This window comes from Paramisgurnus dabryanus, chromosome 14, assembly GCF_030506205.2.
Source record: "Paramisgurnus dabryanus chromosome 14, PD_genome_1.1, whole genome shotgun sequence".
Classification (NCBI taxonomy): Eukaryota; Metazoa; Chordata; class Actinopteri; order Cypriniformes; family Cobitidae; genus Paramisgurnus; species Paramisgurnus dabryanus.
The window spans coordinates 32,699,674-32,725,610 of record NC_133350.1 but is presented as its reverse complement, the minus strand read 5'-3'; the positions used below and the strand labels follow the sequence as shown (position 1 = coordinate 32,725,610).

At 42.5% G+C, this 25,937-nt stretch overlaps 1 long non-coding RNA gene and 16 other non-coding genes across 17 annotated transcripts in view; all 17 read right to left on the bottom strand.

The window, feature by feature from the left end:
- Positions 1-2,426: 2,426 nt before the first annotated feature.
- On the bottom strand, positions 2,427-2,560 carry LOC135747410 (U4 spliceosomal RNA). The gene has a single exon (XR_010531914.1). It is a non-coding gene; the product is annotated as a U4 spliceosomal RNA (small nuclear RNA).
- Positions 2,561-3,256: 696 nt separating this feature from the next.
- On the bottom strand, positions 3,257-3,338 carry trnas-aga (transfer RNA serine (anticodon AGA)). The gene has a single exon. It is a non-coding gene; the product is annotated as a tRNA-Ser (tRNA).
- Positions 3,339-3,453: 115 nt separating this feature from the next.
- Positions 3,454-3,526, bottom strand: trnak-uuu (transfer RNA lysine (anticodon UUU)). The gene has a single exon. It is a non-coding gene; the product is annotated as a tRNA-Lys (tRNA).
- A 1,395-nt stretch (positions 3,527-4,921) lies between these two features.
- Positions 4,922-5,062, bottom strand: LOC135747350 (U4 spliceosomal RNA). Its single transcript, XR_010531856.1, has one exon. It is a non-coding gene; the product is annotated as a U4 spliceosomal RNA (small nuclear RNA).
- Positions 5,063-6,426: 1,364 nt separating this feature from the next.
- trnas-aga (transfer RNA serine (anticodon AGA)) lies at positions 6,427-6,508 on the bottom strand. Its single transcript has one exon. It is a non-coding gene; the product is annotated as a tRNA-Ser (tRNA).
- A 793-nt stretch (positions 6,509-7,301) lies between these two features.
- On the bottom strand, positions 7,302-7,442 carry LOC135747407 (U4 spliceosomal RNA). The gene has a single exon (XR_010531911.1). It is a non-coding gene; the product is annotated as a U4 spliceosomal RNA (small nuclear RNA).
- A 1,089-nt stretch (positions 7,443-8,531) lies between these two features.
- trnah-gug (transfer RNA histidin (anticodon GUG)) lies at positions 8,532-8,603 on the bottom strand. Its single transcript has one exon. It is a non-coding gene; the product is annotated as a tRNA-His (tRNA).
- A 201-nt stretch (positions 8,604-8,804) lies between these two features.
- Positions 8,805-8,890, bottom strand: trnas-aga (transfer RNA serine (anticodon AGA)). Its single transcript has one exon. It is a non-coding gene; the product is annotated as a tRNA-Ser (tRNA).
- A 7,925-nt stretch (positions 8,891-16,815) lies between these two features.
- On the bottom strand, positions 16,816-18,222 carry LOC135747290 (uncharacterized). Its single transcript, XR_010531828.2, has 3 exons — positions 18,161-18,222; positions 17,902-17,962; positions 16,816-17,043 (listed from the first exon to the last, which is right to left on the bottom strand). It is a non-coding gene; the product is annotated as an uncharacterized lncRNA (long non-coding RNA).
- Positions 18,223-19,432: 1,210 nt separating this feature from the next.
- On the bottom strand, positions 19,433-19,573 carry LOC135747361 (U4 spliceosomal RNA). The gene has a single exon (XR_010531867.1). It is a non-coding gene; the product is annotated as a U4 spliceosomal RNA (small nuclear RNA).
- A 1,348-nt stretch (positions 19,574-20,921) lies between these two features.
- trnas-aga (transfer RNA serine (anticodon AGA)) lies at positions 20,922-21,003 on the bottom strand. The gene has a single exon. It is a non-coding gene; the product is annotated as a tRNA-Ser (tRNA).
- Positions 21,004-21,108: 105 nt separating this feature from the next.
- trnak-uuu (transfer RNA lysine (anticodon UUU)) lies at positions 21,109-21,181 on the bottom strand. Its single transcript has one exon. It is a non-coding gene; the product is annotated as a tRNA-Lys (tRNA).
- Positions 21,182-22,065: 884 nt separating this feature from the next.
- Positions 22,066-22,206, bottom strand: LOC135747405 (U4 spliceosomal RNA). The gene has a single exon (XR_010531909.1). It is a non-coding gene; the product is annotated as a U4 spliceosomal RNA (small nuclear RNA).
- Positions 22,207-23,567: 1,361 nt separating this feature from the next.
- trnas-aga (transfer RNA serine (anticodon AGA)) lies at positions 23,568-23,649 on the bottom strand. The gene has a single exon. It is a non-coding gene; the product is annotated as a tRNA-Ser (tRNA).
- Positions 23,650-23,754: 105 nt separating this feature from the next.
- trnak-uuu (transfer RNA lysine (anticodon UUU)) lies at positions 23,755-23,827 on the bottom strand. The gene has a single exon. It is a non-coding gene; the product is annotated as a tRNA-Lys (tRNA).
- An 853-nt stretch (positions 23,828-24,680) lies between these two features.
- On the bottom strand, positions 24,681-24,821 carry LOC135747402 (U4 spliceosomal RNA). Its single transcript, XR_010531906.1, has one exon. It is a non-coding gene; the product is annotated as a U4 spliceosomal RNA (small nuclear RNA).
- A 1,108-nt stretch (positions 24,822-25,929) lies between these two features.
- The window catches only part of trnah-gug (transfer RNA histidin (anticodon GUG)), a 72-nt gene continuing 64 nt past the window's right edge, over positions 25,930-25,937 (bottom strand). The window contains exon 1 of the tRNA in view: positions 25,930-25,937. This exon is cut by the window's right edge and continues 64 nt beyond it. This is a non-coding gene — a tRNA (tRNA-His).

The window sequence follows — 25,937 nt, the reverse complement described above, 5'->3', positions numbered from 1 at the left end:
TAAAACAGTATGGACTGCCCCATACAATGGATAAAACAGTGTGGACTGCCCCATCCAGTTAAATGTGTCGAACATTTACGAAGCATAAATACGTCTGCACAAAGGTAAGGCTTACAGCTAACTAGTTACAGTGTGGTCTAAATCTACTAACTAGAAGCAAGAACACAAATTGGACCAAAGTTATGATTACCATCAATATAATTGCCAGAATGTTAACCTACTCTCTAAGATAATTTAATGAGTTATTTTGCCAACATTAGTTAACATGTTAGCTAACGCTAGCTACATTACCTGCTGTTGTGTTAGGACTTTCAGCTCCCAAACTTTATTTTTCGTCAGTTTATGACAAAGTCGAACATAGCGCCCTAACAATCAACTTTAAATAATTTGTTTTTATCTTTCATGTAGCATTTTATGAACGGAAAACCTACCCCTTATTTTACCCCTTACAATCCCGTAAATGCTGTGCAATTTTATTATATTATACATTTTATTTATTATATTATCTGTCCTGCAAATTTTAAGCCAAAGCAGTTTCCTATTTGTGAATTCTGGTTATCACCAAAGGAAATAAAACATTATGATTCTCAAAACGGCTATCCTCTAAACAACAGAAATGTTAGTAAGCTTTGAATGGCTTTGAAACACATGTAGGTTTAGCTAGCTAACATACCCTTGTATTTGCAATAGACATTAATAGACCGTACCATATGAAAGAGAACTTACCCGGCAGGGCAAGAGCATGACTGGTCCACAAGGCTGTGCTGGTTGCATTTGAGTTACCGGTCATGTGGTTTCTAATTTTTTCCTTGAGACCGGTAAGCATTAGCCTCGACAGTAGCCGTGTCTCCTTCATTGCGTATTTTTATATTTTTTATATATCCCTCCACTGCATACTGTAACCACATTTGCCTCGATCTGGAGGAAATCGCGAGGTATTGCTCCAAAAAAGGTCACTGACACGCACGGGTATATCGCTTTCCGTCATGGCAATCTGTCGCGCTTGTCATTTGTTTGTCGGAAGTAGCAACAGTAACTAAGGGGGGCGGGGCTTGGCGAAAGGCTAATTGATTGGGGTTCTTGAAGGGGGGAACAGGGGAAAGGGGGGGGGATAAAGAAAAAAAATAGCCATCTGGAACAATCACCTTGGAGGTTAGTAAATGGTTTTTGATTGATTTTTTACTATACAATTTATAAATTTTATAGTATATCGTAAAAGAAACCATTTGAAGATAAACGTAGATGTTTATATTTGCAATAAGCCCTTAAACGGATAGACTGGAGTGATGAAATCATCTGGAAATCTTTTAATAATTAGAATAGAAAATAATTAGAGAAAATGTCCGGTGTTCTGTCAAAGTCTGTTCCCTATATGTGTTTCTTATAGCGTTTTTATCATGTTACATTTATAATTAATTTAGAAATATTTTAGATTTTAATTGGTTATACTAAAAAAGCAATAATATCACCATTTATTAAATATTTCATATTTTTCCATTTTCTAATATTTCATTTTACCTTATATCTTGTCTTCTTCCACTTTGTTCTAAATTTATGATATTTACATACTTAAAAAATATGTAAATGTAGCACACACACACATGATGTAAAGTTTTATTAATATATAAACAAGCATATGCATATTAATTTGTTTGTAAACATAATAGTTTTATAATAGTTTAAGAGCAAATACGTAGGCTATAAATATAAGGAATAAATAATAGAAAACAGGAAAATTATGAAATATTTAATAAATGGTATTATATAAAATACTTTATAGTATTGCTTAGTTTTTTCTAAGTCTCTTTCAGTCTTGGTAGGAATTGATTGGCTCATATATCGGATTTGCGTTAGGACGTGTTTGGATTTAGTTAGCAGCTGTTCGCAAATTGTTCGGACCTCAGTTGGAAGTGTTCCGACCTCGTTCGGAGGTATTCAAATGTTGTCAGAAATGCTTAGGCTGTCCAATCGCTAGCAGGTACGGCCACGACTACATGCTGTCAGGCGGGTGATATGTTTTACTATGATATGACTACGACGAGTCGTCGGGGTGAACCATCTGTGCTTGGTGTGTGCCGAAAAGAACTTGTAAGAAGAGGTTACGTTTTTGCAGAGTGGATTGAGCAGCCGGACACAAAAGGGTCAGCCACCCATCTTCCTGAATGGACTGCCGTGACCCAGATTCGAGCCATCATCGGTAATAACAATGCGTTTCCCGAGGTTCGATCCAAAGGGCTTTTGCATGAGAGTCAAGGACACTATCCACTCTCCCACCTGATCACTTGTAGCAATTACACATCATGTGGGATACAATTTGTGAGCACTCGTCTAAAACCTTGTCAAGGCTGCTCTATGGCAATACATGCTAATGACCACTACGTGTCACTGTGGAGGCGGTTTCAATCCATGTTTCGAAGCCTCGACACAATTGATTCAACTGTTTCAATGTTTCACGAAGCCTCGCTCTGCCCATCACTAGTTATTGGGTAAAATTTTCAACCAGAGATTATCACGCCTCGGGCAAACCTCATAGGCTACGATATTGCCTCTGCGAAAGAATGACAGCAAAGGTCACGACCTCTCCTGTGCACATTCACGGACGCTGGACGACATGGTGGTAATCACCATGAGAACTGAGATTAGACTTCAGGTACAAATTTTAGAGCATGTTTTTGTCGAAAGTATATTGAGGAAAGGGTAAACACTGCAGAGGGCATTTAGGCAAGTGGGAATTGTTGACTTGAACCCTGAGAATATAATCTGTTACGGCTTGGAGAGTTTATTTCATTATTTAAAGATAACAGGATTGACTAAGAGAATGTAGGGGTTTTTTTTGTGGGGAAAACTCTGCTTCACACTCCAACACAGTAGGTGGCAATAATGCACCTTAAAGTTGGTGCTACCCGCCATTAAACAGAGAAAGAAGAAGAAAAAGAAGACGAAGAAGAAGGTACTGCTTTGCTATATGTTGTGCCTTTTCGGCAGGTAAGAGATATTTACGAGAAGTTTATTTATTTTTCGCTTTCTATTAAGAAAAGCATAAGTGCAAAAACATGTTTCAATTAATTAAGGACAACAATCTGGGGCAGGTCTGCCTTACTGTGTCGGCCGGAAGGCGCTTGGCATTGATTTTCCGAAGTCTCAATCAACTTTTTGTTTACGTTCATCGACCAACCTTAAACAAAATGCCTCTTAAAGTCCAATCCATCATCGAGCCCGAAAGCTGACCCGAAAGCCAAAGGAAAACACCCGCAGACGTAGTCGGCAGGATTCGAACCTGCGCGGGGAGACCCCAATAGATTTCTAGTCCATCGCCTTAACCACTCGGCCACAACTACATGCTGTCATGGGTGATATGTTTAACTCTATGTTTAACTCTAGCCGTTCCCAGCTAAACAGAGCTCTTCACACAGCGGCACAAAATCCAACATAGGATTTTACGAGAACAGTCATCGCCCGAACAGGGACTTGAACCCTGGACCCTCAGATTAAAAGTCTGATGCTCTACCGACTGACCTATCCAGGCTCAGGTTACAGCTCCAGAGCTTCACGTCTCAAGCCTCCTATGGTCTTATAATGCTTGCAGACAAAGATGGGATTTCTTTATCATGACCTGTTCATTACTCGCCGGTCTGCGGACAGAGTAAATGTTACTAGAATGCCACAAATGAGCAGGAGCCTGCTTCAGTCTTCTAACAGAGTATGTAAGAGCTCTTTAAGTGGAGTAGTCTTGCTTCAGCTTGAGACTAGTGATGTTAGGTTCTTGAACGAATCGTTCTTTTGAGCCGGTTCTCAGGAAGTAACCGGTCGAGAAGGTTCGCAAGTCGAACTGAATCGAACTTTAGTTTTGGGCATAGGTTCCGGGATGATGACGCAGGACGCACAGCCGAAATAGCACGTCGGACTCATAGAACCGAACGGAGTTTGTCGATGATTGCCGAGGCGAGGATTGCCGACGATACTGTGTGTGAATCACCGAGGACTTGAACGAGCCTGATGCGCGAAGTTTTTTGTTTTATTCGTTTCTTGATATGCTTGTTTTATTGGTTTTGATACGATTTATTTTGCATGCAAATCATATTGTAGTCGTTTAAGGAAGACCAATGAGTTTAACACACAAGTTTATTTATTATTTATACTTACACACATCCGCAATTGTGCATCAGTGTCTTTTAGGAATCTTTTTCAAGTTGTAGGCTTGTCAAAACTGGTCAGTTATATCTGCATTTACTATTTATTTATTATTTATGATCCGCGATTTAAACTGTGACCACAAACATTACTAACTTGTGAATGCAAGGCAATAAATCACCTATGCCTTCACAAAAACAACTTTTTATTTAAATGTTCTAATGTGTTGACACAAACGACTTTATTTGAATGTTTCATTGATACAATAAATGCGTATAGTAATTTCTTGATGACGTCAGGAACCGGTGAATCGGCTTTTGAACCGGTTTAATGAGCCGAACTGTCCGAAAAGAGCCGGTTCGCAAAAATGAATCGGACTTTGCATCACTACTTGAGACACTCTTCTCTTGGGGAAAAAACAGTTGTCCTCCAAAACGTCATCAGAGAGGCAGCGTTACTAAGCTAGAGTAAGTGTAGGTCTGTCTGCGTAACACGATGAACTGACTCTCCAGTTGCACGAGATAAAGCACATGTGACAAAAACGTGATCCTTCCTGTGAAACGCCAGCTAAATCATTTTTTGTGATTTGCTCATTTCTCCATAAAATCATCACACATGACGTAAAGAACACTCTGTAAAACGCAATCTTGATATCTTTAACGTCCACTGTCTCATCAAAGCTTGAAATGAATGTGACACCAACTATTGGGATGAATCTGCGATTCCCCTGATCTCATTACGAGCAATCCCAACACAAGGGGACATCTTTCTTTTCCAACGACTTTGTAAGTCTCTTAAGAGACTGGCAAAAATTGCCAAAGCTGACTGTATTTCAAGTCATCCTGGCGGGGTATTGGGTAAAGTTTTCAACCAGCAATGATCACGCCTCGGGTAAACCTCATAGGCTACGATATTGCCTCTGCGAAAGAATGACAGCAAAGGTCACGACCTCTCCTGTGGACATTCACGGACGCTGGACGACATGGTGGTAATCACCATGAGAACTGAGATTAGACTTCAGGTAAAGATTTTAGAGCATGTTTTTTGTTTTTGTCGAAAGTATATTGAGGAAAGGGTAAACACTGCAGAGGGCAATTAGGCAAGTGGGAATTGTTGACTTGAACCCTGAGAATATAATCTGTTACGGCTTGGAGAGTTTATTTCATTATTTAAAGATAACAGGATTGACTAAGAGAATGTAGGGTTTTTTTTGTGGGGAAAACTCTGCTTCACACTCCAACACAGTAGGTGGCAATAATGCACCTTAAAGTTGGTGCTACCCGCCATTAAACAGAGAAAGAAGAAGAAAAAGAAGACGAAGAAGAAGGTACTGCTTTGCTGTATGTTGTGCCTTTTCGGCAGGTAAGAGATCTTTACGAGAAGTTTATTTATTTTTCGCTTTCTATTAAGAAAAGCATAAGTGCAAAAACATGTTTAAATTAATTAATGACAACAATTTGGGGCAGGGAATTATGGAAATTGTGAAAAGAAAGGGGTGGGGCCTTAATCCTTAACCTCTCAGAACATGGCTCAGGTAAGGATCAACACGATTAGCCACAATGCACATCCGTTCTAAACAACGACCTGTTCCAGCTCTTCTTTGGTCTCCTGTTGTACGCGCTGTATATGGTCAAAATGACAATGGAAGCCGCATCACTCCACAACAGGGCTGCTTGTTTAACACACACGGGAGAAACTACAAAAGGCTGCTTAGTTTTCCCTTCGCATATCCCACGGTAACAACTTGAGCTTCAGAAATACAACACCTCGTGAGCTGGAACGTCCAACAAGAACACGTCCGGGAAGCAAACGCTGGTAGTCGGCAGGGTTTGAACGTGCGTGGGTAGACCCCAACGGCTTTCGAGTCAATCGCCTTAAGAAGACGGCCACGACGAGTCGTCGGGGTGAACCATCTGGGCTTGGTGTGTGCCGAAAAGAACTTGTAAGAAGAGGTTACGTTTTTACAGAATGGGTTGAGCAGCTGATCACAAACGGTAAGCCACCCATCTTCCTGAATGGACTGCCGTGACCCGGATTCGAACCGGGGTTACTGCGGCACAAAACGCAGAGTACTTACCACTATACGATCACGGCATGCCACCAGGCTCCACCAGAACGCCGCCTGCAGGTCTGCCTTAGTGTGTCGGCCGGAAGGCGCTTGGAATTGATTTTCCGAAGTCTCAATCAACTTTTTGTTTACGTTCATCGGCAAACCTTAAACGAAATGCCTCTTAAAGTCCAATCCATCATCGAGTCCAAAAGCTGACCCGAAAGCCAAAGGAAAACGCCCGCAGACTTAGTCGGCAGGATTCGAACCTGCGCGGGGAGACCCCAATGGATTTCTAGTCCATCGCCTTACTCACTCGGCCACGACTACATGCTGTCAGGTGGGTGATATGTTTAACTCTCGCCATTCCCAGCGAAACGGAGCTCTTCACACAGCGGCACAAAATCCGACATAGGATCTTACGAGAACAGTCATCGCCCGAACCGAGAACCCTGGACCCTCAGATTAAAAGTCTGATGCTCTACCGACTGAGCTATCCGGGCTCAGGGCTCAGGTCTCAGCTCCAGAGCTTCACGTCTTAAGCCTCCTATGGTCTTATAACGCTTGCAGACAAAGATGGGATTTTTTTATCATGACCTGTTCATTACTCGCCGGTCTGCGGACAGAGTAAATGTTACTAGAATGCCACAAATGAGCAGGAGCCTGCTTCAGTCTTCTAACAGAGTATGTAAGAGCTCTTTAAGTGGAGTAGTCTTGCTTCAGCTTGAGACACTCTTCTCTTGGGGAAAAAGCAGTTGTCCTCCAAAACGTCATCAGAGAGGCAGCGTTTCTAAGCTAGAGTAAGTGTAGGTGTGTCTGCGTAACATGATGAACTGACTCTCCAATTGCACGAGATAAAGCACATGTGACAAAAACGTGGTCCTTCCTATGAAAAGCCAGCTAAATAATTTTTTGTGATTTGCTAATTTCTCCATAAAATCATCACACATGACGTAAACAACACTCTGTAAAACGCAACCTCAATATCTTTAACGTCCACTGCCTCATCAAAGCTTGAAATGAATGTGACACCAACTATTGGGATGAACTTGCGATTCCCCTGATCTCATTACAAGCAACCCCAAAACAAGGGAACATCTTTCTTTTCCAACGACTTTGTAAGTCTCTTAAGAGACTGGCAAAAATTGCCAAAGCTGACTGTATTTCAAGTCATCCTGGCAGGGTATTGGGTAAAGTTTTCAACCAGCAATGATCACGCCTCGGGTAAACTTCATAGGCTACGACATTGCCTCTGCGAAAGAATGACAGCAAAGGTTACGACCTCTCCTGTGCACATTCACGGACGCTGGACGACATGGTGGTAATCACCATGAGAACTGAGATTAGACTTCAGGTACAAATTTTAGAGCATGTTTTTTGTTTTTGTCGAAAGTATATTGAGGAAAGGGTAAACACTGCAGAGGGCAATTAGGCAAGTGGGAATTGTTGACTTGAACCCTGAGAATATAATCTGTTACGGCTTGGAGAGTTTATTTCATTATTTAAAGATAACAGGATTGACTAAGAGAATGTAGGGGTTTTTTTTGTGGGGAAAACTCTGCTTCACACTCCAACACAGTAGGTGGCAATAATGCACCTTAAAGTTGGTGCTACCCGCCATTAAACAGAGAAGAAGAAGAAAAAGAAGACGAAGAAGAAGGTACTGCTTTGCTGTATGTTGTGCCTTTTCGGCAGGTAAGAGATCTTTACGAGAAGTTTATTCATTTTTCGCTTTCTATTAAGAAAAGCATAAGTGCAAAAACATGTTTAAATTAATTAAGGACAACAATCTGGGGCAGGGAATTATGGAAATTGTGAAAAGAAAGGGGTGGGGCCTTAATCCTTAACCTCTCAGAACATGGCTCAGGTAAGGATCAACAGGATTAGCCACAATGCACATCCGTTCCAAACAACGACCTGTTCCAGCTCTTCTTTGGTCTCATGTTGTACGCGCTGTATATGGTCAAAATGACAATGGAAGCGCATCACTCCACAACAGGGCTGCTTGTTTAACACACACAGGAGAAACTACAAAAGGCTGCTTAGTTTTCCCTTCGCATATCCCACGGTAACAACTTGAGCTTCAGAAGTACAACACCTCGTGAGCTGTAACGTCCAACAAGAGAACGTCCGGGAAGCAAACGCTCGTAGTCGGCAGGGTTTGAACGTGCGTGGGGAGACCCCAACGGCTTTCGAGTCAATCGCCTTAAGAAGACGGCCACGACGAGTCGTCGGGGTGAACCATCTGGGCTTGGTGTGTGCCGAAAAGAACTTGTAAGAAGAGGTTACGTTTTTACAGAATGGGTTGAGCAGCTGATCACAAACGGTAAGCCACCCATCTTCCTGAATGGACTGCCGTGACCCGGATTCGAACCGGGGTTGCTGCGGCCACAACGCAGAGTACTAACCACTATACGATCATGGCATGCCACCAGGCTCCACCAGAACGCCGCCTGCAGGTCTGCCTTAGTGTGTCGGCCGGAAGGCGCTTGGCATTGATTTTCCTAAGTCTCAATCAACTTTTTGTTTACGTTCATCGGCAAACCTTAAACGAAATGCCTCTTAAAGTCCAATCCATCATCGAGTCCGAAAGCTGACCCGAAAGCCAAAGGAAAACGCCCGCAGACGTAGTCGGCAGGATTTGAACCTGCGCGGGGAGACCCCAATGGATTTCTAGTCCATCACCTTAGTCCACCACTCGGCCACAACTACATGCTGTCAGGTTGGTGATATGTTTAACTCTCGCCATTCCCAGCGAAACGGAGCTCTTCACACAGCGGCACAAAATCCGATATAGGATCTTATGAGAACAGTCATCGCCCGAACAGGGACTTGAACCCTGGACCCTCAGATTAAAAGTCTGATGCTCTACCGACTGCGCCAAAGCCGGCGCGTGTTAGTCGAGGTAAAGCAACCAAAAGACGGCAGAGCGACGCGAGTTCGCGCCTCGCTCAGACCAGTGGTGGAATTTGTGTGACGTGTCAGTTTGACGCTGCTAGTGCACGCATGTGTCATCATCACTGTCTCCCGCACTTTAATCAATTGTAAATCAGCCCCCCATCACTGTAATTGGACACTTTTAATAACGGAATAAAAACTATAAACAGGACTGTCCCTGTTCTTATGGTGTGTTTTATTGATTAAAGACTTGTTTTTGTGTTTACAGCTACAAAATATTGTTTATTCGTAAAGTATAGAGTAGCCAAATTAATAGACTATATAAATAGACCCGGGAAAAAATGTGAGGGCAAGGATTAAACATTTATTATTTGCATAGATTTTTAAGGTAAATAAAAAACCAGAACAGCAATGTTATTAAAATAAAATAATAAATAGTAAACATTAATAAAATAAACATTCAACTTAGTAGGGCAATTCTGACGTATCAATGTTAATAATAATAATAATAATAATAATAATAACAAAAACTTGCAGTGCACCTTTGACATGTCAGACTAAGAAAATAATATTAAATCAAAACAAACATTTATCACAGTAGTGCAACTTTGAAAGGTCATCCTAAACAATAACAATAAAAAACTTGACCATAAACAAGGTAAACTTAACATTATTTACAGTGTGTATAGCGTGTATATTATTTATAGTGTGTATATAAAATGTGAAATTTTTAAGGAGCTGGAGGATTGTCAACATAATAAATAGTAAACATTAATAAAATAAACATTCAACATAGTAGTGCAATTCTGACGTATCAATGTTAATAATAATAATAACAAAAACAAAAATTTGCAGTGCACCTTTGACATGTCAGACTAAATTTTTTTTAAAATCAAAACAAACATTTATCACAGTAGTGCAACTTTGAAAGGTCATCCTAAACAATAACAATAAAAAACTTGACCATAAACAAGGTAAACTTAACATTATTTACAGTGTGTATAGCGTGTGTATTATTTACAGTGTGTATATAAAATGTGAAATTTTTAAGGAGCTGGAGGATTGTCATTTCCTGTTTTTTTTTCCCCATAACCACGTCCCTCCAGCACAGCCCTCCATTCAGCATATGACTGAGTCTCAGTCTCTTTGCAGTACCAGTTGCCAAAGTACTGAAGATGTGATGGTGGCTTTCTCTCTTTGTTGCACTTTCTACAAAGAATAACATCTGTCTTCCTCACATATTTGCGTGTGACAGTTCCAGTGTCCTCCCTCATCTGTTTTCTCTTCCTGTACTGCTGAGTGGAGTAAGGTACAGCTTGACTGGATGTTTGTGTCTGAGCTGATGGTGGCATAGCAGAAGGTAAAGGTACGTTAAAGAACACCACCTGTGAAGTTCCAGGCACTGAAGATGATGTATCTACAACTGTCGGAAGCTGCAGGGAGGGCAAAATGAAAGGCAGAGAGACGGGTATTGCTGGTGCAATGATAGGGAGTCTTTGATGTGATGGTGGTGCCTGGGAGATGGCTGGAGGTTGTGACCTCCTCTTGAGTTTTGCCTCCCCAGCAGTGTTTCTTGGCAGGACAAAAAGGTGAGGCTCAGCCAAGCTCCCTGGAAATAGGGTCGGCCCTTTCTGCAAAGCCGCAGGAAGCTTCTCAGGTCCAGCCATGGGTGCATCTGGGAAATTGATACCCTGCTTTGTAACCCCCACATCCTGTGACTTGTCACGCTTGGAGAACCTGGAAAAACATAAAACAACCAGTATTAATAAACATTTAAACAAAAATAAAAAAGTGCTGTGATCATCTACTGTTTAATCACGACTATAATGCAGCAACATTACACAGCTGATATCATATAGCAATTGATCACACCCTAGTGTCATGTTGCTTTTGTAAAATGACTACTTTAATTGAAATTAACATTGGATTATGGATTCTTACAGTCTGTTAAAGATCATGTCGTAAGCAATAAATCATATATTTCATAATAGAAAAGTAAACAGAAGTTGGACTCTTGTTGATTTGTTTCTAGACCCGTCAAAGCACCCACAGTTACATTCAGTCAACCGTGTCAATTACTTAAAGCAGCTGAGGACTATACAGAGGGTTCATGTTTTGGTATAGCGGTAACAATGCTAATTTACTCACCAGTCTGAGATTGTTGAAGCGTTCATCTGTAGAAGCTGGATGGTGGTTTCTCTCATCACCCTATCATTGGTGAGGATGCACTCTCGGATATGTCTGTAGACCCGTGCAATCATTGTGAAGCGGGTGACCCTCTCTCCATTAACACGCACCGCATTTTGGTAGAGAGCACAGAGCCTTATGAAGATGCCCTCCACCACTCTGTTGCAGTCAGGCCTCTGTGCAGGACTATGAGGCCCAATGAAACACCTACAAATTACAGCAGAATACATATTATTAATGTAAGATTGTTTTCAGTGTGTGAACTTTTCTCTGTTAAAAATTTGTGACAAAAAACTGTTCTAAAACTCAACATTTTAAATAAAAAAAAACCCATTAAATTGTACAAAAAAGTAATACTTTTGGTTAGTAGCCTTATTTTTTAGGTTTAATTACACAGAATTCATGATAAATAATGTATTTTATAAAATGTCATAAAACTGGGGCCCCCCTGGCACCATCTCGCGGCCCCCAGTTTGAAAACCACTGGTCTAGATGTTAATTTTTAATATCTGTGCAGAGTTATGTTGTCTTGTTTGTCTTCTGGGTCGATGTTGAAATATCATATCAATAAATTAGGTATCTACTGTTTTACTGTGTTGTGGCATTATCACAGCTTTGGACAAAAAGTGTCTTAAACTGTTGTTAAACACAGTTAATCCAAAAGTCTATGAGAAAAATAAACTGGCTTTTTTGAGAGGGTCAGCCAACAAAAATATGTCATCCCTGTGGCACTCTATAATGACCCCGGTCTGCGTTTTTTCAACGATGTATGGTTAGAACTGTGTCCATAGGAATGTAACTTACATAACATAAAATCAGCATTAAACGTAAATCACAACTAACAATTTTTGTTTTATCTAAGCCAAGTATGAATTTAAGAGGCTGCAGGAAGATAAGCTAGTCATAATTCGTCAGGTTTTACTAAATATATATCTTTTTATAAAAATCAAAACCCTCAAACAAATCAAAACCCTGTATTTGCTAAATTTAGCATACCTTCTGGTGCTCTCCACACCTGGTGCCACATTCTTCTTACTGGCCCTGAATCGTCCCTGTTTTAGGTTGGTTTGGTGACGTGGCGAGTAAGTGGTCTTTTTCTTATCAAACTCCCCCAATGCCTGCCATAGGTTGATGATTTGATCAGACTCTTCTCCAGTTAAGGCCAGACGGTGTTCTCTAAGGTTGAACAAATACTCTGCCAAGTCCTGCACAGCTCCATAACCTTCAATATTATCGGGTCCAACACAATCCTAAAATGAAAGATCATTTAGCAACTTTTGAAAGCACCAATGAATACAAATATTCACATGAAAGCACAGCCAACATAACCCAGATTTTGTTTGCATACATGTATATGTACATTAAAAAAGAAACCGTGCCCTTACATCATGCGAAGGGTTCTCTTCAGATGTTGGAAGGTCAGTTTCTGTGGACCCTTGGTTACCTGGGGCTACATGAAAAAGGTAAATATTTAGTTTACATTTGTATTTATCTTTCAATATGACAAATATTCATTTAGAGTCATTTAGAGTTAGTGTGACAACAAACAACTCTCAATAAAAATACTTTGATAAAACTCACAGCTATGTGCGCCAGGAGATAGTGCTGGCTGAGTGTGCAGTGAGCTGGAAACAGAAGATGTGACTGGTATTGGAGGGACCACAGACAGTGATGACGTAGAGCTGGTGACAGGAGATCTCACTGGTGACACATACAGTGATGACTTGGGTCTGGTTGCCGGAGGGGTTGAAGATGATGCTGCAGACACTGATGCTTGTGAAGCAGCAGAAGGTATCCGCTCTGTGTCAAAGGTGGGGACAGTGATGTCTTGAAACTCCTCAAGTTCATCATAAGCTTCCTCCACCTCTATAGCAACCTCAGTGGTCTCAGACTCTTCAATGGCCAACCTGTAGTCCTGCAGAACTTTACCAGTTTGCTGGTAAAGATACTCTACTCCGATAAGTTCACCTTTAAAATATTAAAACAATGACAATTAGATAATATACCAGAATATTATATTATTACTCTTTATTATAACACTGTGTGTGTGTGTGTGTGTGTGTGTGTGTGTGTGTGTGTGTGTGTGTGTGTGTGTGTGTGTGTGTTGTGTGTGTGTGTGTGTGTGTGTGTGTGTGTGTGTGTGTGTGTGTGTGTGTGTAATTGTCACCAAAAACAACAAACAGTTATCTACCAGTGTACTTTCTTCGCCCAACATAAGGGCTGATTTTCATGCCCATGACCTCCTCTGCAAGAATATTGGCAGCATGACGGAGAAGATGACTATAGGAATGTGGCTGCTGCTCATCAGTTGTTGCTGCCACAGCCCGGTCCTCATTCCACCTTGCAAGTCCATCCAAAAGATACGCCTGAAAAAAGGTGTCACTTGCCAGCGTGCCTGTACATTAAAAAAATCATATAAATACATAAATAACTGTTCTTGCTATTCTCATAATTATTTCAATATATAATTAAGTAAAATCTTATTAAAAAAATTCTGTGACTAAAAATACTTACCTGGGATGAATCTGTTGAGGTGCAGATGAAAAGACTCCAGCGAAGTAGAACCTCTGGCACAGCGGTAAGTTGGCAGACGATGCCCTCCCTTCATTAAAGTGCCCGTCTGCATGTAGAGCTGCACACCTTGAGGATCCTGGATGCAGGCCACATGCTTTCGCTGGGACTTTATGATCTCACTCATCCGGGCTGAGTTTATTAAAGGGACTCCCAGAGTGTCACGACCAGCATCTCCTTCAAAGCCCTGAATGAGGCGCTCAATCATCGTCAGGGTCTCCTTGGTCCCACGAGTGGTTCTCCTGCAATGTAGGGCTAGCTCGCTACGGCTGATACGGCGCAGTACATCAGCTTCAGATGATGGTCTCCAGTCAGCTTCTAGCTCTGCACGCTTTGCCATCTTCAGGGCCGTCAGGTCGTCCTGGTCCCACATGAAAATACAGTGGCTGAGGCGACTCATAAATGTGGCATATAACGGGTGACAGTCGGTGGTGCAACCCACAGAAAATCTCCTCATAAAATGCCATATATCCAACCGGATGGTCATTTGCTCCCACTCTTCAAACATCCTCCTCAGAAGAGTGTTGCCACAGCAGTCTCGGTCCACATACAGTACCTCGGGAGGAGCTACCCCAGCCACTCTGTATCTCCTAATGAGGCCTTCAATCATTGGCCCAAGACCAAAACCCTCACTTGCTGTGAGCACGGACATGATCACCTGTCCATGCTAATTTCCAACATTGGTTGCCCAGGCAGCGGTGCCATAGCTGGGTCCTGCTAGTTTTCTGGTTACTTTTTTTGTGGAATCCATTTTTAAGATCCGACCATATTGTGATGTTATAGCGGCCTTGATCTCATCCAGCCGTTGCAGGACATCCTGGGCATAGACCTGCATCAGCCACCGGTGCTTAGGGACAGAAGGCATTGGAGGAAGCGGTTCAAATGTCACAGGCAGTATCAAGCTTGATGTGACAGCACTGGCAATCCCCTTGCAATCTGTAAGATATTGGACTGTTTTTTGCAACCAGACCTCAGCATGACGCTCCTGCAGCTTGCGCTGGATCTGGCTGCTGCTGTTTCCCAGGCCTCGTTGACGCATCAAACATACTACCTGAAAGTCACATGCAAGTTTTGAGGTTAGAATGCAGGGGAACTGCACTCTGTGGCCAATGTCGAGTTGGGAGACGATATCATGGCTCCAGCTGATGACCTTTCTCTTACATCTTCGGCAGGCCAGGTACTCAGATGCCACAAAGTACACACTATTTAAAGCAATCACGACCCTGATCTTTTGATGCAGGCCAGCTGAGGTCAGAAGGTCTTTCTGACAGTCTGGATGTGGACAGGTCAGCTTCAATTGCCACAGCTTTCGTGGCATCCAGAGCAGCAGAGGATGGCCAAAGTAATTCCAAGGAAGGAGCACTACTGGTCTTCAGTGGTACCGGTGGAGGATACCACCAAAGTTTGTCCACCCTGTTATAGATCAGCTCAGGACGGCCTGGTGCAGCCCACCTGAACAGGGCCTTGGATATCCACCTTTGGTCTACTTCAGGCAGGGTGTGTATCCATCCAGCTGGAAGACAGACTCGTTTTGCTGGAAAAAAACATAAACACTAATTCACATTGTTGCACCAACAAGGCTTCAATTAAGCCTAGAATTTGACAGACAGTTTAGAGCTAATCCAGGGTTTGTTGATCTTAGTTTAATTTTAATTTGACTTGTGTTGCACTACTTCAATTTAAACACAGATTAACAAATCTTAGATTAAAACCTTAACTACACCCTTCATCTGTGATTTATTTTGTCCGCCACGATGAATTTGCTGTAATTAAACAGCAACAATGTTGACGTTGTCATTCAAAAGAAAATAAACAGTTTATGCAGGCAAAGGTAAAGTCATTTTTGTATTATAAATCACTACCTACATGCATCGGAAATCTAAAGGGTTGATTCAAAATAATAACATTTGACAATCTATTAAAACAGTCTATTGTATTGTATTGAGCAATGTGGCAGGAAACAAGCTCAGATATTGTGATATAATGCTGTGCCAGCGCATTTGTCATGCATAATCTAGGTTTAATGTAAAATTTAAACCTGGATCAAAATGATAATTTAAATGTAACCCTGTTTATTTTTCAACAAGATTAAATGTTTGGGCCTAATCCTTGTCGTTGCAACCCACCCATTGTTTTACTTTACTTTATTATGCCTGTAAAGGAAACTTCAATATTTTGTTATATGTTTTAAATAAGTATAAACGTACATGCCACATGTGCCTCCTCAAACATAGTTGCCTCTGCCAGCAGTGTGCTGTCATCTATCTCAGTAGACACAGGGGGGTGGGTTAGGGTAGCTGAGGGCCCTGCGGCGGCTTCAATGGAAACAGTCGGGTCGGTGAGGGTGGCTGTGGGCCCTGTGGCTCCCTCAATGGACACAGTTGGATGGGTGAGGGTGGCAGAGGGTCGTGCACGTGCCTGGGCCAAAGCTACAAAACAAAACAAGGGACAATTAAACATGACTCCTGAACAGCAACAAATACTAAAAACAAACCAAGTATTTTACACATAAATGTTTGCTTACAAGGTGTGGTTTTGATGGGGGAAACCATCCTTTTTATGGTCTTGGTCAGGGTTCTTTGGTCAGGCAACTTCCCAACCAAGAGGGAGCGTAGAGAGGCAGTGGAAGCATGGGTGGTGGCAGCGTGCTGGGTGGGTGCAGCATGCTGGGTAGGTGCAGCGTGCTGGGTGGGTGCAGCGTGCTGGGTGGGTGCAGCGTGCTGGGTGGGTGCAGCGTGCTGGGTGGGTGCAGCTTGCTGAGTAGGGGCATCGTGCTTGGAAGCTTTTGCATCATTTTGCTCTTCCTTCATAGCAATGGCAATTTTGCCAGAAGGAAAGAGCTCAATATACTCCCTGAAACTCCCCTTGTTGTGGGCATGTTCTTGGGAGTCTTTGCTGCCTCCTGTGGTGTCCCTCTTCATAGATGCAACCAGGTAAGCAGCATACACTAGTGCATTTTCTGCCACCCACCTGAATGTTTGCCCACGAAAGATACCAAACTGGATTTCAAAGAAACCCAGCAGGTGCTTTCTGTTAGCTGGATCTCCATGGTGCTGACTTAAGCTTTTCTTGGCCTTGTCCAGCACAGCCTCCGGGGACAGGGGTCTTGTGTAAGGCTTTCCTTTGTTGGCTTCCTTCACCTTTGCTGCTTCCAGTGTGTCCGAAAGATTCAGGCTGCCATCAGCCCGTCTCCTGAAGCGAGGCTCCATCTGAATTAAAAAATGAAGATATAAATATTACAGAGAAACAGAAAACACATTTGGTAATCCAGCTGTGTAAATTACATTACTATATGGGCAATTCCTTACAAAAGCTAACCTTACCATGAACATTTTTTTACCAAAGATTTTCACTGCATTTAAAGCTTAGCTGTCAAAATTTGGTGGTTTTTATACCACTGGAGGTCTCTTTCTTAAATATTTTAAAGCATTTTAAGTATGTTTTTTCATAATCATATAAAAACCATTTCAGAATTGTCACATCCATAACAGTACATATTCCTCTTTAATGCACACATGAAAATTACATTTAAATGCATTGTTTTTGTTCTAAAAAAGAGTCATCCCTTCTCCATTTGTTCTGTTTTTGGCTTCTGGTTTGTGCAAAATAATTCACTGAAATCCTACAAATGTTTTCTCTCAAAAACGTGTGTCTTTTTGTCACTTCCATAACATTCATAACAGTCCCTCATCTAAAATAGAAAACTAGTGCATAGATTGATATTATTTTGATGACTGATATCAAACATATTGACTCTGACTATTTATATTTCATGTTTTGACAAAAAAATCACATTAATAATGCAGAAATTGCACATATTTACTCATGATCACATTACAGTGTTGATTTTATATTATTCTATGTATATAAATATATATGTATATTTTTTCCAACAGATTCAAAATGTTGACTAACATATCAGCATTATATTCCAGAGTAAGCTCTAATAATGTTACAAGTAAAGCATTTAACCTTAAATCATGCATTTACAATTGATTTAGCTAAAACAACTAAGTTTAGCATCAAAATACACTTAAAGGTTCTAAAAATAGAAGCATGTAACTTACTGTGCACGAAGCTGTAGTAAAGCCGTAGTAACTTACAGTTATACTTTATTGCTCTGTGAATCTATAAAACATACAAATTAACTTACAGTATAACAATTACAACAACAACAACAATATAATAAATAACAATTGATGTTTAATTAAAAGTTTGTATTAGTGACCTAAATTACAAAGCTAATGTTAGCCTGGCTAACGGTACAGGTGTTTCGTTTAAAACGAATATTTGCTACTGTACTAAAAATAGAAGCATGTAACTTACTGTGTACGAAGTTGTAGTAAAGATGTAGTAAACTGTAACGTTATACTTTGTTTTGATTGCTCGGTAAATCTATAAAACATATAAGTTTGATTACAGTAACGTTATAACGATTGCAACAACACACACATATATACATATATATAATAACAATTGACGTTTAATTATTAGTTTGTATTAATTACCTAAATTACAAAGCTAGTCTGTGCTAGAGGTTTTTCGTTTAAAACAATTTAAAATATTTGCTACTTTATTTTTGTTGATAAAAAGTGACTTACCTGAAGATGTTTCTCCGACCGTAATTCACAAGCTCTGGGGGGCTGTTGACGTTGATTGGTCAATTCTTGGTTGTTACTAGTAGACAGGTTCATGATAGCGATACGAGCGCTGATTGGTCATTGCATGCGAATCTTGGTTTCAGTCAGGAGCGCTGATTGGCCGTTGCTTGCAAATCTTGGTTTCAGTCAGGAGCGCTGATTGGCCATTGCTTGCAAATCTTGGTTTCAGCCGGGAACGCTGATTGGCCGTCGCTTGCAAATCTTGGTTTCAGCCGGGAACGCTGATTGGCCGTTGCCTGCAAATCTTGGTTTCAGCGGGGAATTTGATTGGCTGTCATAACCAAGAATAACCACGACTTACAGGTGGCAGGGAGAGCTATCCGGGCTCAGGTCTCAGCTCCAGAGCTTCACGTCTCAAGCCTCCTATGGTCTTATAACACTTGCAGACAAAGATGGGATTTTTTATCATGACCTGTTCATTACTCGCCGGTCTGCGGACAGAGTAAATGTTACTAGAATGCCACAAATGAGCAGGAGCAGGCTTCAGTCTTCTAACAGAGTATGTAAGAGCTCTTTAAGTGGAGTAGTCTTGCTTCAGCTTGAGACACTCTTCTCTTGGGGAAAAAGCAGTTGTCCTCCAAAACGTCATCAGAGAGGCAGCGTTACTAAGCTAGAGTAAGTGTAGGTGTGTCTGCGTAACATGATGAACTGACTCTCCAGTTGCACGAGATAAAGCACATGTGACAAAAACGTGATCCTTCCTGTGAAAAGCCAGCTAAATAATTTTTTGTGATTTGCTCATTTCTCCATAAAATCATCACACATGACGTAAAGAACACTCTGTAAAACGCAATCTTGATATTTTCAACGTCCACTGCCTCATCAAAGCTTGAAATGAATGTGACACCAACTATTGGGATGAACCTGCGATACCCCTGATCTCATTACGACAACCCCAAAACAAGGGGACATCTTTCTTTTCCAACGACTTTGTAAGTCTCTTAAGAGACTGGCAAAAATTGCCAAAGCTGACTGTATTTCAAGTCATCCTGGCGGGGTATTGGGTAAAGTTTTCAACCAGCAATGATCACGCCTCGGGTAAACCTCATAGGCTACGATATTGCCTCTGCGAAAGAATGACAGCAAAGGTCACGACCTCTCCTGTGCACATTCACGGACGCTGGACGACATGGTGGTAATCACCATGAGAACTGAGATTAGACTTCAGGTACAAATTTTAGAGCATGTTTTTTGTTTTTGTCGAAAGTATATTGAGGAAAGGGTAAACACTGCAGAGGGCAATTAGGCAAGTGGGAATTGTTGACTTGAACCCTGAGAATATAATCTGTTACGGCTTGGAGAGTTTATTTCATTATTTAAAGATAACAGGATTGACTAAGAGAATGTAGGGGTTTTTTGTGGGGAAAACTCTGCTTCACACTCCAACACAGTAGGTGGCAATAATGCACCTTAAAGTTGGTGCTACCCGCCATTAAACAGAGAAGAAGAAGAAAAAGAAGACGAAGAAGAAGGTACTGCTTTGCTGTATGTTGTGCCTTTTCGGCAGGTAAGAGATCTTTACGAGAAGTTTATTTATTTTTCGCTTTCTATTAAGAAAAGCATAAGTGCAAAAACATGTTTAAATTAATTAAGGACAACAATCTGGGGCAGGGAATTATGGAAATTGTGAAAAGAAAGGGGTGGGGCCTTAACCTCTCAGAACATGGCTCAGGTAAGGATCAACAGGATTAGCCACAATGCACATCCGTTCCAAACAACGACCTGTTCCAGCTCTTCTTTGGTCTCATGTTGTACGCGCTGTATATGGTCAAAATGACAATGGAAGCGCATCACTCCACAACAGGGCAGCTTGTTTAACACACACAGGAGAAACTACAAAAGGCTGCTTAGTTTTCCCTTCGCATATCCCACGGTAACTAGCTTCAGAAATACAACACCTCGTGAGCTGGAACGTCCAACAAGAGAACGTCCGGGAAGCAAACGCTCGTAGTCGTCAGGGTTTGAACGTGCGTGGGGAGACCCCAACGGCTTTCGAGTCAATCGCCTTAAGAAGACGGCCACGACGAGTCGTCGGGGTGAACCATCTGGGCTTGGTGTGTGCCGAAAAGAACTTGTAAGAAGAGGTTACGTTTTTACAGAATGGGTTGAGCAGCTGATCACAAACAGTAAGCCACCCATCTTCCTGAATGGACTGCCGTGACCTGGATTCGAACCGGGGTTGCTGCGGCCACAACGCAGAGTACTAACCACTATACGATCACGGCATGCCACCAGGCTCCACCAGAACGCCGCCTGCAGGTCTGCCTTAGTGTGTCGGCCGGAAGGCGCTTGGCATTGATTTTCCTAAGTCTCAATCAACTTTTTGTTTACGTTCATCGGCAAACCTTAAACGAAATGCCTCTTAAAGTCCAATCCATCATCGAGTCCGAAAGCTGACCCGAAAGCCAAAGGAAAACGCCCGCAGACGTAGTCGGTAGGATTCGAACCTGCGCAGGGAGACCCCAATGGATTTCTAGTCCATCGCTTTAACCACTCGGCCACGACTACATGCCGTCAGGTGGGTAATATGTTTAACTCTCGCCATTCCCAGCGAAACGGAGCTCTTCACACAGCGGCACAAAATCCGATATAGGATCTTATGAGAACAGTCATCGCCCGAACAGGGACTTGAACCCTGGACCCTCAGATTAAAAGTCTGATGCTCTACCGACTGAGCTATCCGGGCTCAGGTCTCAGCTCCAGAGCTTCTCAGCTCCAGAGCTTCTCAGCTCCAGAGCTTCTCAGCTCCAGAGCTTCTCAGCTCCAGAGCTTCTCAGCTCCAGAGCTTCTCAGCTCCAGAGCTTCTCAGCTCCAGAGCTTCTCAGCTCCAGAGCTTCTCAGCTCCAGAGCTTCTCAGCTCCAGAGCTTCTCAGCTCCAGAGCTTCTCAGCTCCAGAGCTTCTCAGCTCCAGAGCTTCTCAGCTCCAGAGCTTCTCAGCTCCAGAGCTTCTCAGCTCCAGAGCTTCTCAGCTCCAGAGCTTCACGTCTCAAGCCTCCTATGGTCTTATAACGCTTGCAGACAAAGATGGGATTTTTTATCATGACCTGTTCATTACTCGCCGGTCTGCGGACAGAGTAAATGTTACTAGAATGCCACAAATGAGCAGGAGCCTGCTTCAGTCTTCTAACAGAGTATGTAAGAGCTCTTTAAGTGGAGTAGTCTTGCTTCAGCTTGAGACACTCTTCTCTTGGGGAAAAAGCAGTTGTCCTCCAAAACATCATCAGAGAGGCAGCGTTACTAAGCTAGAGTAAGTGTAGGTGTGTCTGCGTAACATGATGAACTGACTCTCCAGTTGCACGAGATAAAGCACATGTGACAAAAACGTGATCCTTCCTGTGAAAAGGCAGCTAAATAATTTTTTGTTATTTGCTCATTTCTCCATAAAATCATCACACATGACGTAAAGAACACTCTGTAAAACGCAATCTTGATATCTTCAACGTCCACTGCCTCATCAAAGCTTGAAATGAATGTGACACCAACTATTGGGATGAACCTGCGATTCCCCTGATCTCATTACGAGCAACCCCAAAACAAGGGGACATCTTTCTTTTCCAACGACTTTGTAAGTCTCTTAAGAGACTGGCAAAAATTGCCAAAGCTGACTGTATTTCAAGTCATCCTGGCGGGGTATTGGGTAAAGTTTTCAACCAGCAATGATCACGCCTCGGGTAAACCTCATAAGCTACGATATTGCCTCTGGGAAAGAATGACAGCAAAGGTCACGACCTCTCCTGTGCACATTCACGGACGCTGGATGACATGGTGGTAATCACCATGAGAACTGAGATTAGACTTCAGGTACAAATTTTAGAGCATGTTTTTTGTTTTTGTCGAAAGTATATTGAGGAAAGGGTAAACACTGCAGAGGGCAATTAGGCAAGTGGGAATTGTTGACTTGAACCCTGAGAATATAATCTGTTACGGCTTGGAGAGTTTATTTCATTATTTAAAGATAACAGGATTGACTAAGAGAATGTAGGGGTTTTTTTTGTGGGGAAAACTCTGCTTCACACTCCAACACAGTAGGTGGCAATAATGCACCTTAAAGTTGGTGCTACCCACCATTAAACAGAGAAGAAGAAGAAAAAGAAGATGAAGAAGAAGGTACTGCTTTGCTGTATGTTGTGCCTTTTCGGCAGGTAAGAGATCTTTACGAGAAGTTTATTTATTTTTCGCTTTCTATTAAGAAAAGCATAAGTGCAAAAACATGTTTAAATTAATTAAGGACAACAATCTGGGGCAGGGAATAATGGAAATTGTGAAAAGAAAGGGGTGGGGCCTTAATCCTTAACCTCTCAGAACATGGCTCAGGTAAGGATCAACAGGATTAGCCACAATGCACATCAGTTCCAAACAACGACCTGTTCCAGCTCTTCTTTGGTCTCATGTTGTACGCGCTGTATATGGTCAAAATGACAATGGAAGCGCATCACTCCACAACAGGGCTGCTTGTTTAACACACACAGGAGAAACTACAAAAGGCTGCTTAGTTTTCCCTTCGCATATCCCACGGTAACAACTTGAGCTTCAGAAATACAACACCTCGTGAGCTGGAACGTCCAACAAGAGAACGTCCGGGAAGCAAACGCTCGTAGTCGGCAGGGTTTGAACGTGCGTGGGGAGACCCCAACGGCTTTCGAGTCAATCGCCTTAAGAAGACGGCCACAACGAGTCGTCGGGGTGAACCATCTGGGCTTGGTGTGTGCCGAAAAGAACATGTAAGAAGAGGTTAAGTTTTTACAGAATGGGTTGAGCAGCTGATCACAAACGGTAAGCCACCCATCTTCCTGAATGGACTGCCGTGACCCGGATTCGAACCAGGGTTGCTGCGGCCACAACGCAGAGTACTAACCACTATACGATCAGGGCATGCCACCAGGCTCCACCAGAACGCGCCTGCAGGTCTGCCTTAGTGTGTCGGCCGGAAGGCGCTTGGCATTGATTTTCCTAAGTCTCAATCAACTTTTTGTTTACGTTCATCGGCAAAACTTAAACGAAATGCCTCTTAAAGTCCAATCCATCATCGAGTCCGAAAGCTGACCCGAAAGCCAAAGGAAAACGCCCGCAGACGTAGTCGGCAGGATTCGAACCTGCGCGGGGAGACCCCAATGGATTTCTAGTCCATCGCCTTAACCACTCGGCCACGACTACATGCTGTCAGGTGGGTGATATGTTTAACTCTCGGCATTCCCAGCGAAACGGAGCTCTTCACACAGCGGCACAAAATCCGATATAGGATCTTATGAGAACAGTCATCGCCCGAACAGGGACTTGAACCCTGGACCCTCAGATTAAAAGTCTGATGCTCTACCGACTGAGCTATCCGGGCTCAGGTCTCAGCTCCAGAGCTTCTCAGCTCCAGAGCTTCTCAGCTCCAGAGCTTCTCAGCTCCAGAGCTTCTCAGCTCCAGAGCTTCTCAGCTCCAGAGCTTCTCAGCTCCAGAGCTTCTCAGCTCCAGAGCTTCTCAGCTCCAGAGCTTCTCAGCTCCAGAGCTTCTCAGCTCCAGAGCTTCTCAGCTCCAGAGCTTCTCAGCTCCAGAGCTTCTCAGCTCCAGAGCTTCTCAGCTCCAGAGCTTCTCAGCTCCAGAGCTTCACGTCTCAAGCCTCCTATGGTCTTATAACGCTTGCAGACAAAGATGGGATTTTTTTATCATGACCTGTTCATTACTCGCCGGTCTGCGGACAGAGTAAATGTTACTAGAATGCCACAAATGAGCAGGAGCCTGCTTCAGTCTTCTAACAGAGTATGTAAGAGCTCTTTAAGTGGAGTAGTCTTGCTTCAGCTTGAGACACTCTTCTCTTGGGGAAAAAGCAGTTGTCCTCCAAAACGTCATCAGAGAGGCAGCGTTACTAAGCTAGAGTAAGTGTAGGTGTGTCTGCGTAACATGATGAACTGACTCTCCAGTTGCACGAGATAAAGCACATGTGACAAAAACGTGATCCTTCCTGTGAAAAGCCAGCTAAATATTTTTTTGTTAGTTGCTCATTTCTCCATAAAATCATCACACATGACGTAAAGAACACTCTGTAAAACGCAATCTTGATATCTTCAACGTCCACTGCCTCATCAAAGCTTGAAATGAATGTGACACCAACTATTGGGATGAACCTGCGATACCCCTGATCTCATTACGAGCAAACCCAAAACAAGGGGACATCTTTCTTTTCCAACGACTTTGTAAGTCTCTTAAGAGACTGGCAAAAATTGCCAAAGCTGACTGTATTTCAAGTCATCCTGGCGGGGTATTGGGTAAAGTTTTCAACCAGCAATGATCACACCTCGGGTAAACCTCATAGGCTACGATATTGCCTCTGCGAAAGAATGACAGCAAAGGTCACGACCTCTCCTGTGCACATTCACGGACGCTGGACGACATGGTGGTAATCACCATGAGAACTGAGATTAGACTTCAGGTACAAATTTTAGAGCATGTTTTTTGTTTTTGTCGAAAGTATATTGAGGAAAGGGTAAACACTGCAGAGGGCAATTAGGCAAGTGGGAATTGTTGACTTGAACCCTGAGAATATAATCTGTTACGGCTTGGAGAGTTTATTTCATTATTTAAAGATAACAGGATTGACTAAGAGAATGTAGGGGTTTTTTTTGTGGGGAAAACTCTGCTTCACACTCCAACACAGTAGGTGGCAATAATGCACCTTAAAGTTGGTGCTACCCGCCATTAAACAGAGAAGAAGAAGAAAAAGAAGACGAAGAAGAAGGTACTGCTTTGCTGTATGTTGTGCCTTTTCGGCAGGTAAGAGATCTTTACGAGAAGTTAATTTATTTTTCGCTTTCTATTAAGAAAAGCATAAGTGCAAAAACATGTTTAAATTAATTAAGGACAACAATCTGGGGCAGGGAATTATGGAAATTGTGAAAAGAAAGGGGTGGGGCCTTAATCCTTAACCTCTCAGAACATGGCTCAGGTAAGGATCAACAGGATTAGCCACAATGCACATCCATTCCAAACAACAACCTGTTCCAGCTCTTCTTTGGTCTCATGTTGTACGCGCTGTATATGGTCAAAATGACAATGGAAGCGCATCACTCCACAACAGGGCTGCTTGTTTAACACACACAGGAGAAACTACAAAAGGCTGCTTAGTTTTCCCTTCGCATATCCCACGGTAACAACTTGAGCTTCAGAAATACAACACCTCGTGAGCTGGAACGTCCAACAAGAGAACGTCCGGGAAGCAAACGCTCGTAGTCGGCAGGGTTTGAACGTGCGTGGGGAGACCCCAACGGCTTTCGAGTCAATCGCCTTAAGAAGACGGCCACAACGAGTCGTCGGGGTGAACCATCTGGGCTTGGTGTGTGCCGAAAAGAACTTGTAAGAAGAGGTTAATTTTGTAAGAAGAGGTTAAGTTTTTACAGAATGGGTTGAGCAACTCATCACAAACGGTAAGCCACCCATCTTCCTGAATGGACTGCCATGA